A 14,221-nucleotide genomic window follows, 5' to 3' on the forward strand; every position below is an offset into this window, starting at 1 on the left:
GTACAGATTTTGCATGTCGACCATCTGAACATGCCGCGCGCGCCATACTTCAGCCCGAGCATCCCATTTCCTAGCCTCACTCTTAATCTTCTCAACCAAATCTCTAATACGAGATTTTTGCCGAGCTCTTTCGTTTCGAAGCCATACCAGCTCGGGGATGCCACCCACTGGACATAGGGTGGGGAGACTCAGACAGAACAACTAAGAGATAAAAGAATGACGACATACGGCGAGGGAAAAGAACCAAACCTGTGAAAGTGGAAACTTGGCTACGGGTTTGCTCTAACTCAGCACGCACTGCAATAAGTTCTGAACGAAGATCAGCCTCTGCTTCACCCAGTTTTTCTTTCTCCTTAAGGCTTTTCTTCAGCTCTTCTATTTCCACCTCAGCCACAGATAATTCCTTTTCCCGATGACGAAGCTTAGCCTCGAGCTTCAGAGATTTTGCTTTAAAGAACTGATACAGCACGTGGTTGCAATGCTCGCTCCTCATCATCTACACATCAAAATGACAAAACATTATTCAACCGAAGCGTCCTATTCTCACGTACAAGCATGTACGAAAATTTACCTCCAGCACACGCTGTTGCGGGAAGCCATATTGATACCCGTCGGCAATAGCCATCATATCGGCAACAGAAGTAGGAGGCTCCGGCACGAGGGTAGCTTCGGGAACGGTCAACCTTTTTCCCCAGGCTTCAGACACCTGCGCCTCCGGAGACATCTCCATCATGCGACGGGTATACGCGGTTGATTCCTTTTCCCCAACAACCACAGGAGCAGGATGAGAGACAAACAGAAGATTCTTCTCCTTAAACCAACTCATGATGGCATCCTCACCCTCAGACATCGGCGACTGGGGAAGACTATCGGCGGGCGCGTCAACAACAGATTTTCCTTTCTCCGACTCGACCCCCTCGGCATGAACGTTGGCATGCTCTTCCGCGCCTACAGGCACAGCAGGCTCCTCCGCACCAACACCTTCTACAGCAGCATCACCATTACCATCACCACCGAGAACATCCCAATCGTCATTAGGGGAAAGTAAAGAGAAGTCCTCGGGAAAATCGAGGGCTTCGTCAAAGAACTCCCCCGTGGAATACATCCGATCGAAAGAAAATTCTTGAGAAGTGGGAAGGGTATCCATGACATCACCAGCAGGGACGGAAACATCCTCGATGACAACATCATCTGCCACTACACCCTTGTTCCTTCCTCCATCACCGGCGTGACCAGCAAAGACCTCTTCTTCGACATTGATAGGGGAGGTACCAGTACGTTCCTCCCCATCTGTAATCTCGTCCTCAGCAAACTCTTCGTTCACGGGACTAGTAACTTCTTCTTGGGCCTCAACCTCGCCCACCACCATAGTAGAAGACTGCTTCGGCCTAATCTTTTTCTTCTTCAATACCTGAAACCGACACCACAAAGGAGTTATTCTTCCCATCCGATGGAAGTTATAAAAACGAAACACAGCTAGAATCTGCGTACCTGAGCAGCTGAGATATTCTTCGATGGGAGTATAGCACCGGAACCATCCTCCTCGTCTCCCTCTACGACATCCAGGGCATAAGGAAAATTCATGCCCGCAAAGTTCAGACGCCAGGGGCAGAAATCTCCATAGCGAGCGGGAGGAGATTCGCGTGGCTTACTATTCTCGGTTGGCCGCCATCCGCGGGAACCGGGAATCCAACCGTAAGCCCACGGACCAACTATCTCAATGACAGTGGCGTGCCACTCGTAGTCATGATCGCGCTTGATCCTTTCTCGCGCGGGGAAGAGTTTCCGACGACTGGACGCCTCCGTGCCAGGAACATACTTCAGCTTGGCATCGCTGACCTCATTTAACAGACGAATCTCGCCTCGAGGAGCAGGAAGATTCCGAAGGCTGACACTCCACGGCTTGCGATTCCTGCTATTGACGTAATCACCGAAGGAGTTATTGAAATTCTCAGGAGTGTACCATTCCTTCTCCAAGGGATTGGGGACGTAGCAAGTCATCAACGTTTCCCCCTTACTACGCAGATAGCATTCCTTCAGGGCGCGGAGATAATTCCCCGATAGTTGGGATACGGAACGGCTATGAGTATTTGTGGAAGAACCTCACGACTAGCGAGCACGTCGTAGTAGAAGGAATCACCCGATTTGTACAACGGCAGCATCAGACCAGCCTCGAAGGCCCCAACCGTCGTTAACAAGTGAAATTCATCGAATTCGTACTTAGAGATCAGCTCATACGTAATATCATCCTCGGGAGCATAGAAACGAACCCCGAAGGCTTGGAGCTCATGCTTCTCCTTGAATATTTCAAGATCGATATGCTTGAAGGTTACTTTTCTCCTGCTAACAGAAACACTGCGTATCAAGGGAGCAGACTCATCCTCCTCGGCGGGGCCGGATGAATTAACAAACGCTTCAGACGCTTTTCTCTTCACGGGGGGATTCTTTGAAGATTCAGCCCTAGGAGCTACGCCCTTTGTATTCTTCCCTTTAAAAGTTGGAGAAGACCGTAGATGATGCTCGGGCACTAACGAACGTAAAGGAGGAACGTCAAAAGCAACAGCGCGGGGAGGAGCCTGCGTACTCCGAGTATCTTCACGAGGACGCACCATTGAGTGATTAAAGACTCTCCGTGAACCAGACGGAATTATCGGAGGAATCTCTTCCCGAGAAGACGAGGCTCTCGCTCCGGAAGAAACTCGACTCCGACGAACATCATCTTGAGACTCTCGACGCTGAGGAGATCTCGACAACCTAGAATCAGGAGTCTCATAAGTAGGCCGCGGACGGTCAGACATGGCTGCGGAAAAAATAAAATCAAGAACAAGTTACACACGATAACCAAAAATCAAAAAACACATTCATAGCAATACAACCACGATAACATAGCAACCCTAAAATTAGGATACAATCTCAATACTCCACCCTCGAAGTAATGGCTGCCTTAATTTAAGATGAAGAACAGGGGCAAACTAGTATGCAAGCATCAGAAAAAGTTCTTCATCACAAACAAGGAACAACAATAGCAGAAAATTCACAAATCAACACGGCATAAAACAGTGAAATCAAGAAAAGAAAAACTCACCGGCAAAAACAGCAAGTAGAAGAAACGAACAGGGGAAGATCCCAGGTGCAATAAAGACTGGCAGAATTTAAGATCACAGGTGCAATGAAGACTGACAAAGAATTTAAGGTCACAGGTTTAATGAAGGCAGGCAGGAAATTTAAAGGAAGAATGAACTGAGAGAGTGTTTAGGAAGAATGAAATTAAATTTCCTCTCTATCCTTAAAATACCCGAAAGAAAAGAGGAAATTAAGGGAGAAATAGGAAAACGTGCCCGTTACATAAGCAGTTAATGCACGAATAAAAGACGTGCCCAAGTATCTAGGAGAAGTTATTAGGAGTGAGAAGAATGTGCGACGATAGTTTTTCTTCAAGGCACCCATTAGTCAGTTAAGCCCGAAGAAAAGGGGCAAATTGTGTACACATATATCTCACTATCGGACACGTGTATACAGAAAGGTACGTGGAAAGCATGCAAGCCAAAACATCAAAACACGATGCGTCACGAAGCACCAAATAAACCCCTAGGAGTTGCTTTATCTCATCCCCAGAAGAGGAGCTAAGATCAACGGTGGAGAGAAAGTCAGCTGACACGGACTGACAGGGGCAGAAGACACTTGTCTGACACGAGCAGACCCCTCAACCACCCGCATTAAACACTCTGAGCAGTGCACGTGTCGACCGACCTATGGAACGAGCGAAGATGCCTCCGCGGGATTGAGGGGGAAACGCAGACCTCCGCGTGATGGACGCAAGGACACGAGAAGATAAGGTTCCAACGGTCTTCAGAGATGGGTCCCACATTCCAACCTTATAAATACCCAATCTCCACAAAGAGGGAGGGGGATCGAAAAAACATCAGGAGAGAGAGAGAGAGAGAAGAGCAAAGGTAAGTTCATCCCATAGTGGAGAGAAATATGTAAACCCAAAGTCATTCAACTATTCGTGTAATCGTGAACAACATATAGTAGAACAACAAACCCCGTGGACGTAGGCCTTAGTGCTGAACCACGTAAACCTTGGTCTTATTTACATTTCAGCACTTTACATTCATTTAGCTCTGCACGTATCTGCTTATATATGTTATTTTCCTTCTATATTTGTACCCCATGCATAATCGCTACGCACGGGGAAGTTGGAGGAGGCCATGATAAACCCGTGGGTTTTGAGCCAATGAATCCACATCAGGGTATCATCATCGTAATCTCTTTAGACTTTAATGTTTGATTGTGGGCATTCGGACCCCGCGTAGTTCGTGTGTCCACAGTATGTTCTCTGGTAGTGGAGTTTACTACCGCCATTCAGCAGTCTACAGTTATGGATTGTCAGTTCTTGGGTGTATGAGAGAGTTTCATGAAAAGGTTCCGATACGATATTATTCTCCAGTGCCCAGGCTATCGTAAAATGGAGTCAGTATTCGTTAAAATTGTGATTTCTAGAGACAAGACGAGAGTCACAAGACCCGGAATTTAGTTTCTGTAGAATAGTTTAAAGTCTAAAGACTTCCATGTTTTCTGGTAGGTTAAATACCTAATTGGATTGGAGCTATTTTAACCCTACCTACTAAAAAGACATTGCTGTGGCCAGGACGCTCAATATTCAAATGTGTGATTGTGTGAGACTAATAAGTTATTCTCATTATGACCAGTTGTTGACAAATTAGAAGTCTTCTCCGTCACAAAATAATTTGATTAAAATCAGGTGTTGTCTTGGCGGGCCAACCTCCAAACAAACTATTTTTCAATTTGTATTATAAAATTTTAATTATCCGGAGAACTACTCCCTTCGTTTTAAAAAAAAGAGTTACCATTACTTTTTCATTTTAACTGTTTTTAAACTAAAATAAAAAATTGATTATATCTCTTTTTTAAAAACGAAGATAATATAATTAGTGATCTCTTACAATAATGATATTATAAATTATTGGTTAGTCTTAAAAATATCTATCTACCTATACAAAAATTATCTCTTTCCTTTTTTATTTATTTATCTAATTATTCATTTTTTTTAATCTCACTCACAACTGCAACTAAAACATACACGGAAAACCATCTGTATAAAAAAAACTTGTTACTCAATGTTTGTTAACAAAAGAAGGTTCTCCATCCCATTCCCAATCAACTGAGAATAACAACATTGTTGATAAGAGATACCAGTTTACTGGAAGGGTATCATCCCATATAGGATAAAACACTATCTTGTTTGTGATATGGCACCTCTCCTGTAAATTGGTACTGTATTAGCAGTCATGGGGAATAGTCCAACTAGCCAGAGATGGAATTCTCATTCTTGAAGTTAGAAGCTAGAGTCTCCGTATTGAGCCTGTAAATAAAAAAATTCCTTTTATTTTGTATAGCCGCGGAACCTTCTTTTTTTCTTTTTTCTTTTTTAATGTGTACGGCTTGGGCTGCACAACGGGTAGGGTGGGTAGGATATGGCATATACCCGCCACCCTACCCGTTTACTGTCGGTTAAGAAAATCTTTACCCGCCACCCTACCCGCCGAATAATGGATAGGGTAGGATACGGTTAAAAAACTGGCGGGTAGGGTAGGGTTGGCGGGTAGGAGTAGGGTATGTGCACTCCTAGGTAGAGTGGGTAGGATATGACCTATATCCGCCACCCTACCCGTTTACTGGTGGTTAAGAAAATCTTTACCCGCCATCCTACCCGCCAAATAGTGGATAGGATAGAATACGGTTAAAAAACTGGCGGGTAGGGTAGGGTTGGCGGATATGGGTAGGGTATGTGCACCCCTATGCCTTTAGAAATTTCATAACGATCTTCTTCACCTTCTAGATTTTCCAGCTTTTAGTTTAGATTTAAAAGCACTTTTAAACGGGGAGCTTCGTGATGCCTACCATCCATATGCTTCTAGCCTTCTAATGATCCAAATATTTTGACAAGAGAGGTCCATATAACATAAACAGTGCTAAACACAAACAAGTATTTGGTCATTGTGAAATGTTGCTGGCGGAATGGCGGTGCTTAGGTTAATTGCAACGCAAGACGATAATCTTTTCTTTTCGGTTGTTGAATCCAACTCAGGCTACTGGATATACATCTTTTAAATAATTTAATTGATTTATAAATTTGATGACTTGAAAATACCACTTGATATTCCTCCTATAATAATGGGTTTTGTTTTCCTAATTAGTCACTAATTACTGATTACTATAAACAAATTCTAGTACCTCACAGTAGTAGTACTACTACTAAATGTCACTTTTTAATCCTTAAAAACTTGATTATTATAATTTAATCCCACTTTACAGAATTGAACTCTAGCGCGAAGTCGTAAACTTCGTACTATTGAAGCATTTTGACATGGCTATCGAATTATACATGTTTCTTATACTAATAATAATCAATTAAAATGATAATTTTAGAAATATCTCCTCATTTAATGATATAGGTCTTTTATTAGTGGGACAAAATTTAACAATGAATAAGTCATCTATTTAGGGACGAAAGGAGTATGTCTCGACGGGGAAATCTAATTTAGGAATTGAGACCAGCGGGGCATGCTAATAATGATGTCAGAAATATTGGAGCTCAGACAGTGTCGAAGGGTGAATTGAGAATTAGAGCATCTCCAATGCTTGGGGTCAAGATGGAGGTCTTGTTAACACCCTAGTTTAGTGGGTCATTGCTAAGAAAAAAAAAATTACACCTAAAATTCATTTCCAATTTCCAAGGTCTTAGCCTATTCCTATTCACATGGCAAACATCAGATTTTACTATATATGCACCCACTATGGGTATGCCAAAGTGCCAAACATATATGCCTATATGTCAATTATAACATATAGGCATACACGACAGACTTTGCAGCGAGCGATAGAGTGTCCATCGCTAGATGGCTCGCTGATCTGGTCATCGTTCATCAGTTCCTCATCCAATGACTACAATTTCCCCCCTATAAATATCCAATTTCAAACTCATTTCAACTCACACCATAATTTATCAATCTCTCAACCTTCTTTAAATATAAAACAATCGCACATTCTCCACAATTCTTAATTTCTTGTACTATGGATTCACAATCTCAAAGTCGACAAGGCAATGATAAATATAAAAAGGTCAAAGTTCGGGGTGCAAAATACAACCTCACAGAAGATGAATGCATTTGTCATAGTTATGTTTTTTTACCCAAGATTGTATTGATGGTTCCCAACAACATGGTAACACTATGTGGGAAAACATATTTCATAAATATGAAGCACAAACCATGAACATCAATTGTCGTAATGCAAAAGGGTTAGCAGAACGCTTCGTTACAATCAATAGGGAAGTAGCCGCTTATGTTGGATTGATAATGCAAGCCAAGAGGGGCCGGGAGAGCGGTCTTGTGGATGGTGATGTTGAAAAACAGGTTCGTACAGATTGGCAGCGAAAACATGGAAAACAGTTCTCTTTCGAAAGTTGTTATCATATTTTGAAGGTGTTGAACAAATATGATCCAGAATTGTTAGCAGTTAATCAACAAGTACCTGAAATTCCAATTCTTTGTTTCTTCTTTGTTCATTTTCGAACCACTCAATGTGTTTCGTCCAAGTACGACACACATAATTGCGGACCTCGAAAACAACAAAGATGGTAAGAAAGAAGTATGAAATAGGAAAAAATAGGCCACCTTACAATTCTTCTCCCTTAACACCAAGTTCTTCACCATTTTCACCAGGTCCATCAAATTCTTTACCAGATACCCCAAGAAACCCAAATGTGAGCTTAGTTCTCAATAATGACGATGCTAAGAGAAAACTTCCAGGGAGGAACGCTGCAAGACTGGCTAGAAAATTTTCTCAAAAAGGAGGAAGTTCCAATGGATTTAACATGGTGGAGTTTGTGGAACATCAAAAGACCGTCGAGAAGCAAAGAGCAGTTGATAGGAAATTTCAAAACAGGGAGAGTAAGAAAAGTCGCCTTTCTCGAGAAAAATTTGGGTTTGACTATGACAATCATAAAATTCTTCAAGCTGACACTTTAATTATGAACCTCCAGCCAAAACATCTGTGACAAATCGAATTTGACAGGATTCATGCAAAGATTGAACAACAAGCTAGATTTACTAACAACTAACCAGGTGGTGATGATGATGGGTATGAGTTTGATGATGCGTTCGATGTAGTAGAACCTCTAGATGATTGATGTATTAATTTAAGTTTTAATTTGAAGTATTGCATTTTAATTCCATATGTTATTATTGTATTTTATTTAATATTAGTTTGAAATGAAAAGTTGATTAATTTGAAATATTGTTGCAGTCTATTTAAATAAGTTTCACTCTAAAATACATAACTTAATAATTTAACCAAAATACATAACTTAATAATTAAAAAAAAATACATAACTTAATAATTACGCCCACCCGCTCTCCCGTACTCTGCCCAAAGATTCACTCTCAGATCATCTCTTATATTGCCCTACAAATTCTGGTTCTGAACATAATTAGTAATTTGAGCATAACTTCTTGCAGGCACGCCTCTTTGTGGTTGAATCTCATGCATCAGATCTTCATCTTCATAGTTAGTCCGCTCCTGATCGTGACGGGTTTCCTGAATTACAATGTTATGGAGAATTATGCAAGTGAGCATAGTCTTATGCATTTTATGAGGACTCAACCCACGATATGGCCCACAAATGATAACGAACTTCCTCTTCAAAATTCCAAAAGCGCGTTCCACATCCTTCATCACTGCCATTTGGCGATCATTAAAATGCTGGTACGAATGGCCTAATGCACCGACAGGGGGATGAACGGTAACATTGGACCAAGGTTGACCATTTTGAATAGATACCATCAGCAAGACAATACCCATGAGTGTACTGATGACCGTTGAAACGGACTTGGGGACAAATTCCATACTTCAGATCTTCAAACATAGGCGACTTGTGCAAAACATTAGTATCATTTTGTGAACCCGGAAGACCAAAAAAAGTGTGTCATATCCAACAATCATAAGAAGCAACGACTTCAAGGATAACAGTTGGTTTTGGAAAACGACCCTTATATTGACCGGCCCAATAAACAGGGCATCCTTGCCATACCCAATACATACAATCAATACTACCTGACATTCCTGGAAATCCTCTTTCCTCATTCTCCCTCAATATTTGTCTAACATTTTCCTCGGTTGATTTTCGTAAATATGTTGGACCAAAATGATTAATCATTACTTCACAAAACAATGAGAGGTAAGTGAATGAAGTTTTTTTACCCATACGAAGGTACTCATCGTTCGTATCCTCTGGTCTGCCATAACCTAGAATCCTTAAAGCTGAAGTAACTTTTTGGTCAGGTCTATGACCTATAATATTCAGTGCATCAAACTGATAATTAAATTGAGGTTCTACTCGACAAAGTTCTTCAATAATATTTTTCACCAGATGCCGAGGCATGCAGAATTGACCTTGGAAATCTCGATCAGAGTACACACAATCGGGAAGAAAATAATCGTGCATCAGCTTCTGGTGGTAAAATTCCCTCCCTCGATACGTATATCTTCTTGTGAATACTTTTTGTGGCTCTGGAACTCTAGGTATTTGGCCAGTATGTACTAGCATCAAAGTGTCGATTAGTTTATTATCTTCAGATTCCTCATCGTCAAGTTCTTGCAACCTCCTCTGATGAATTTTTGATGTAATCTAAACCGATTTATAATAACATTCCTCTCTTCATTGGATATCGCCATGATGATTATGAAATTTAAAATTGAGAATAGAGATAGAGAAATTGGTGAAATATATGTAGAAGTAAGTGTGGGTAACTTGGAAAAGTACAAGGGCGTATATATAGGAACCAACATGGGGAAATAACCGTTGCAAAATAACTATTGATGGATAATCATAATATCGCCAGCGATATTATTTATATTGCGCGATGGTTTTAATGGCGCCAGCAATAATCATACTATCGCCAGCATTGTTATTAATAACGATCGATAGACACTCTGTCGCTCAGTGGTTTTCCCATAATAGCGCAACTCGTTTTCCATGCCATCTGGTATGTCAAACAGTTTTTTTTTTGGCATGTGCATAGAAATAGGCCTTATCTAACAAATTTTATTTAAATTTAGAAAAGAATAATGATGTGGACTTAAGACCTAAGACCATGATGAAAGTCTAATTTAGACTTTCTCTTTTACCTCCACTTTGTCATGTCATCTTTTTTAATGACCTTGACTCTAACAATGGAGATTAAAACTTAGTAGAAAAGATCTTAAATCTTATGTGTCATGCGTTGGAGATGCTCTTAGTGAAACTAATGTATTCCGTAAGTCTCCTTCTAGAGTCAAGACAGGAGTCACAAGATTCAGAATTTAGTTTTTCTATACTCCCTCCGTACCTATTATATAGGCGGAATTTTGATTTTCATTTGTACCACTAGATAGGCGGAGTCATATTTCCAAGATGAATTTTCGCCTAAATACCCTCATTTATTGTGTAATAAGACAAAGAGTAAAACAAAAAAAAGTATGAAAAATTATGATTCCAAAGCAATTTTCTTAATCTAAAAGAATTTTCCCCCTACATCTATATACGTGGTACGGAGGGAGTAATAATTTAAAATAAAAGGACTTCCATTTTTTTTTCCGGAAGACAAGCCTCTTGCATATTGATAATTCTCGGATCCGAGATTGGTAACGGTTACCGGAAACAACTCTCGATTTTACAATAGAGAATGAGTATTCAAACAAACAAAGACACCAAATATCTTCAAGCCTCTCTACAACAAAGTTACATGACAATAAAACAAACAAAGACTTCCATGTTTTATGGCTGGTTTGATACTCAATAACCCTACCCAACCCTTATGTTCCAACGTTAGCAGACCCTATCAACTAAGCTGACACTGCTGTGGCCGGGACTCTCAGTATTCAAATACGTGACCGTTTGACTAATAAATTATTCCTATTGATTATGACCATTTATTGACAAATTAAAAAAATCTTCTCCGGCACAACAATAATTTGAATAAAAACAGATGTTGGCGGTCCAACCTCCAATTAGAGATATCAATTTGTATTTTAAAACCTTAATTATATATAGTGAACTATAATTAGTGATACCCATTTTGAAATACCTACGATGATGATATTATAGACTAGATTACTGTTGCAGCAGTGAAGACCGACGATGAAAGGGAACTGCTTTTTAATAAAATGATACTGAAATTGATCGATTTCAATCAATCTGATGGCTATCTTAAAGAATTTTAAGCTGTGAATCTGTTTGTTTAATGGTGTTTGACTGAAATATGTAATCAATTTGATTGATAATCTCAAGTTTGAGCTTAATTTCATGAAATTGTGATTTCCAGAAAACCAATTTCAGTTTCTCTGCACAAACATTGTGACTGACAAACTCACCATTTTTTCATCACTAAAGGACTCCTTCCTTTGGTCGTCGTCCAATTATTCGCCAGTCTTCCAATTATCCATCTACTGATACATGCATATCGAATTTGACAGTGAAGTTCTAACACTTACAAAAGAGATAAATATTGAAATTGACATAATCTCATTCTTTAATTAATCCTTTTGAAAATGAAATAAACTATCATATTACTCACAAATCAACTAGGAATAAATAGTCCATTTAGAGCGTCCACAGTGGTGCGAGTATAACCAAAGACCAAAGACTAAAAAAAAAGACCAAATTTGGGTTTAAGGGGGAAAAGAGTATATTTGGTCGCGCGTTGATAAACATTACTCCTGGGATCAGGCGTTGGTAAAGATAACGCCCGAGTGGGGCGTTGGTAAAGATAACGCGCGAGTGGGGCGTTGGTATAGTATACGCTTCAGAAACAAAAAAAAAGAAAAAAATGGGGCGGAGGTATAAAGCCCACCTCATGCAAGTTTCATAAATTGTGAAAGTGGGGCGTTAATTATATGAACGCCCCATTTCGCGCGTTGTCTTTACCAACGCCCCATCGGGCGTACATTATATCAACGCCCCTTGTGTAGCGGACATTATATCAACGCCCGATGAATGGCGGAGATTATATCAACGCCCGATGTGTAGCGGAGATTATATCAACGCCCGACTATATTTGGATTTGGTCTTGATCGTAGACCAAATTTGGTCTGGATTTTACTCTTTGATCAAATTTTGATCGATGGTCCGTCCCACTACGCCAGCCCACTCAACTGAAAATTTGGGTTTACTCGTCCATTGCAGTTGCTCTTATAACTCGTTTGGATAGGATATCAGGAATAACTTTTTAACTTCTAGAAGTCAAAAAGTCAGAAATTAGTTTAGATGTCAGATTTCAAAACGACTTCTAAAAGTCAAAAAATTAACTTTTTATGAAGAAAAAAATAATTTTAATTCTGACTTCTGCTTCTGACTTTGATTTCTGGAAAAACAGAAGTCAGAAACAAATTTGTATCCAAACACGTTAGCCATAAAAAAAAACTCCCATTCTTGAAGTTAGAAGCAAACCAACTATCTAAAACATAAACATCAAACTAGACACATAAAAGTATTTAGTCATGATGAATTGATGCTGGCGGTACTTGGGTTAACGCAAGGACGATCTTTTTCATTTCGATGGTTGAAACTTGTATCCAACTCAGGCCACTGCATACACATCTTTAAGTGTACCTTTCAAATAATTGATTTGATTTATAAATTTTGGTGACTCGAAAATACCACTTAATGTCCCCTATAACAATGGGTTTTGTTTTCCTAATTAGTTCCTAATTTTTGCTGATTACTACAAACAAATTCTAGAATATCTCATACTAAGTACACTTTAATCTTTGTCTAGTCTCATCCTTGAAAAAAATTATATATTAATATTTAACCTCACTTTACAGAATTGAACTCTGACGCGAAAATCTACCCCAAAGTCCCACCCAATAAAGATCCTCTCTCCCTAACTTTTCCTCTCATTTCCTGAATTCCTTCCACCTTCCTCTCATTTCCTTTCTCCTCTCTAAATACTGAACCCTGAATTCTCAACCATCCTCAGACCCCATCTCCTCTGTTTCTCCAATGAATTCTCAGCAGCAAAACCCACCGGATTACCCATCTGAATCGTTTTGTCTCTCGAAAGAAGAAGAACTTGACTGGGTTGATCGAAACGCGTTCTACGAGAGAAAAGATTCTACAAAAGGGAAATCAAATTCTGCTCATCATAATCATTCTTCATCAACAACTTCTCAAAGATTTTCATTAAAATCGTCTATAATAGGATTACCTAAAGCACCACAGAATACTTGTAAGTTCCGTCATACTAGTAATGGAAAGACACCTACAAATGTTCGGTTCTTTCCGAAACGGTCCAGGTCAAAATCGTCTGTTCAAGATGCTGAACCATCGTCGCCCAAAGTTTCTTGTATCGGACGAGTTAGAAGTAGAAGGCAGAGGTTACGCCAGTTGTCGAGACAGAGATCAGCTACGGTCACCACCACCACCACCGTGAAACCGAGTAAGACTAAGTTTTGGATGAGTTTTAAATCGGTTCTTTGTTTGAGATGTAGAGATAACCGAGCTGTGAATATAGCTGATGGTGGATCAACTGAAACTGCGTCGACTCCGAGTCAGAAATCTGAGAAACGTAAGAGTTCATCTGTCACTGACACTACTAGTGTTGCTGAGCCGCATGGAATGAACGATTTGAAGCGGTTTGCTTCGGGAAGGAGATATGACTCGTTGGGTGTAAACGATGTCTGAGTCAAAATATCTTGACTCGATGATGATGTGGGTGGGAGTAGTTGTGGTCTTGTTGCGTGATTAACATTCTAAGTAGGACGACCGTGACCAAGATTCGCCAGCTTTGGATGATAACGTTTTGTTTGTTTTTGATAGTTTTTTTTTTTACATTTCATATGGTCCAATTGTTCTTTTTTTTTCTTACTTTTCTGTATATAGTTCTTAGATTTACAAATGCAATCTGAATGAATTTTGTAAGCTTAAATGCATGTTTTTATTTCCCGGTAATTTGGTTCGATTTTATATACCGTGCTGATTCATACGTGTCATTTATACATGAAATCAGTCTATCTTTCTAAGACGGTGGGAATATACATCGGAAATTGTAATCAGTCGATTTTGAGAAACACAATTGGCTTTCACGTACGATCGAGAGTGTTAACGGAGTTATATTTGACATCCAAACTGGTTTTTTTGCTTGGACTTTTGAAAGGA

This window comes from Papaver somniferum, chromosome 2, assembly GCF_003573695.1.
Source record: "Papaver somniferum cultivar HN1 chromosome 2, ASM357369v1, whole genome shotgun sequence".
Lineage (NCBI taxonomy): Eukaryota > Viridiplantae > Streptophyta > Magnoliopsida > Ranunculales > Papaveraceae > Papaver > Papaver somniferum.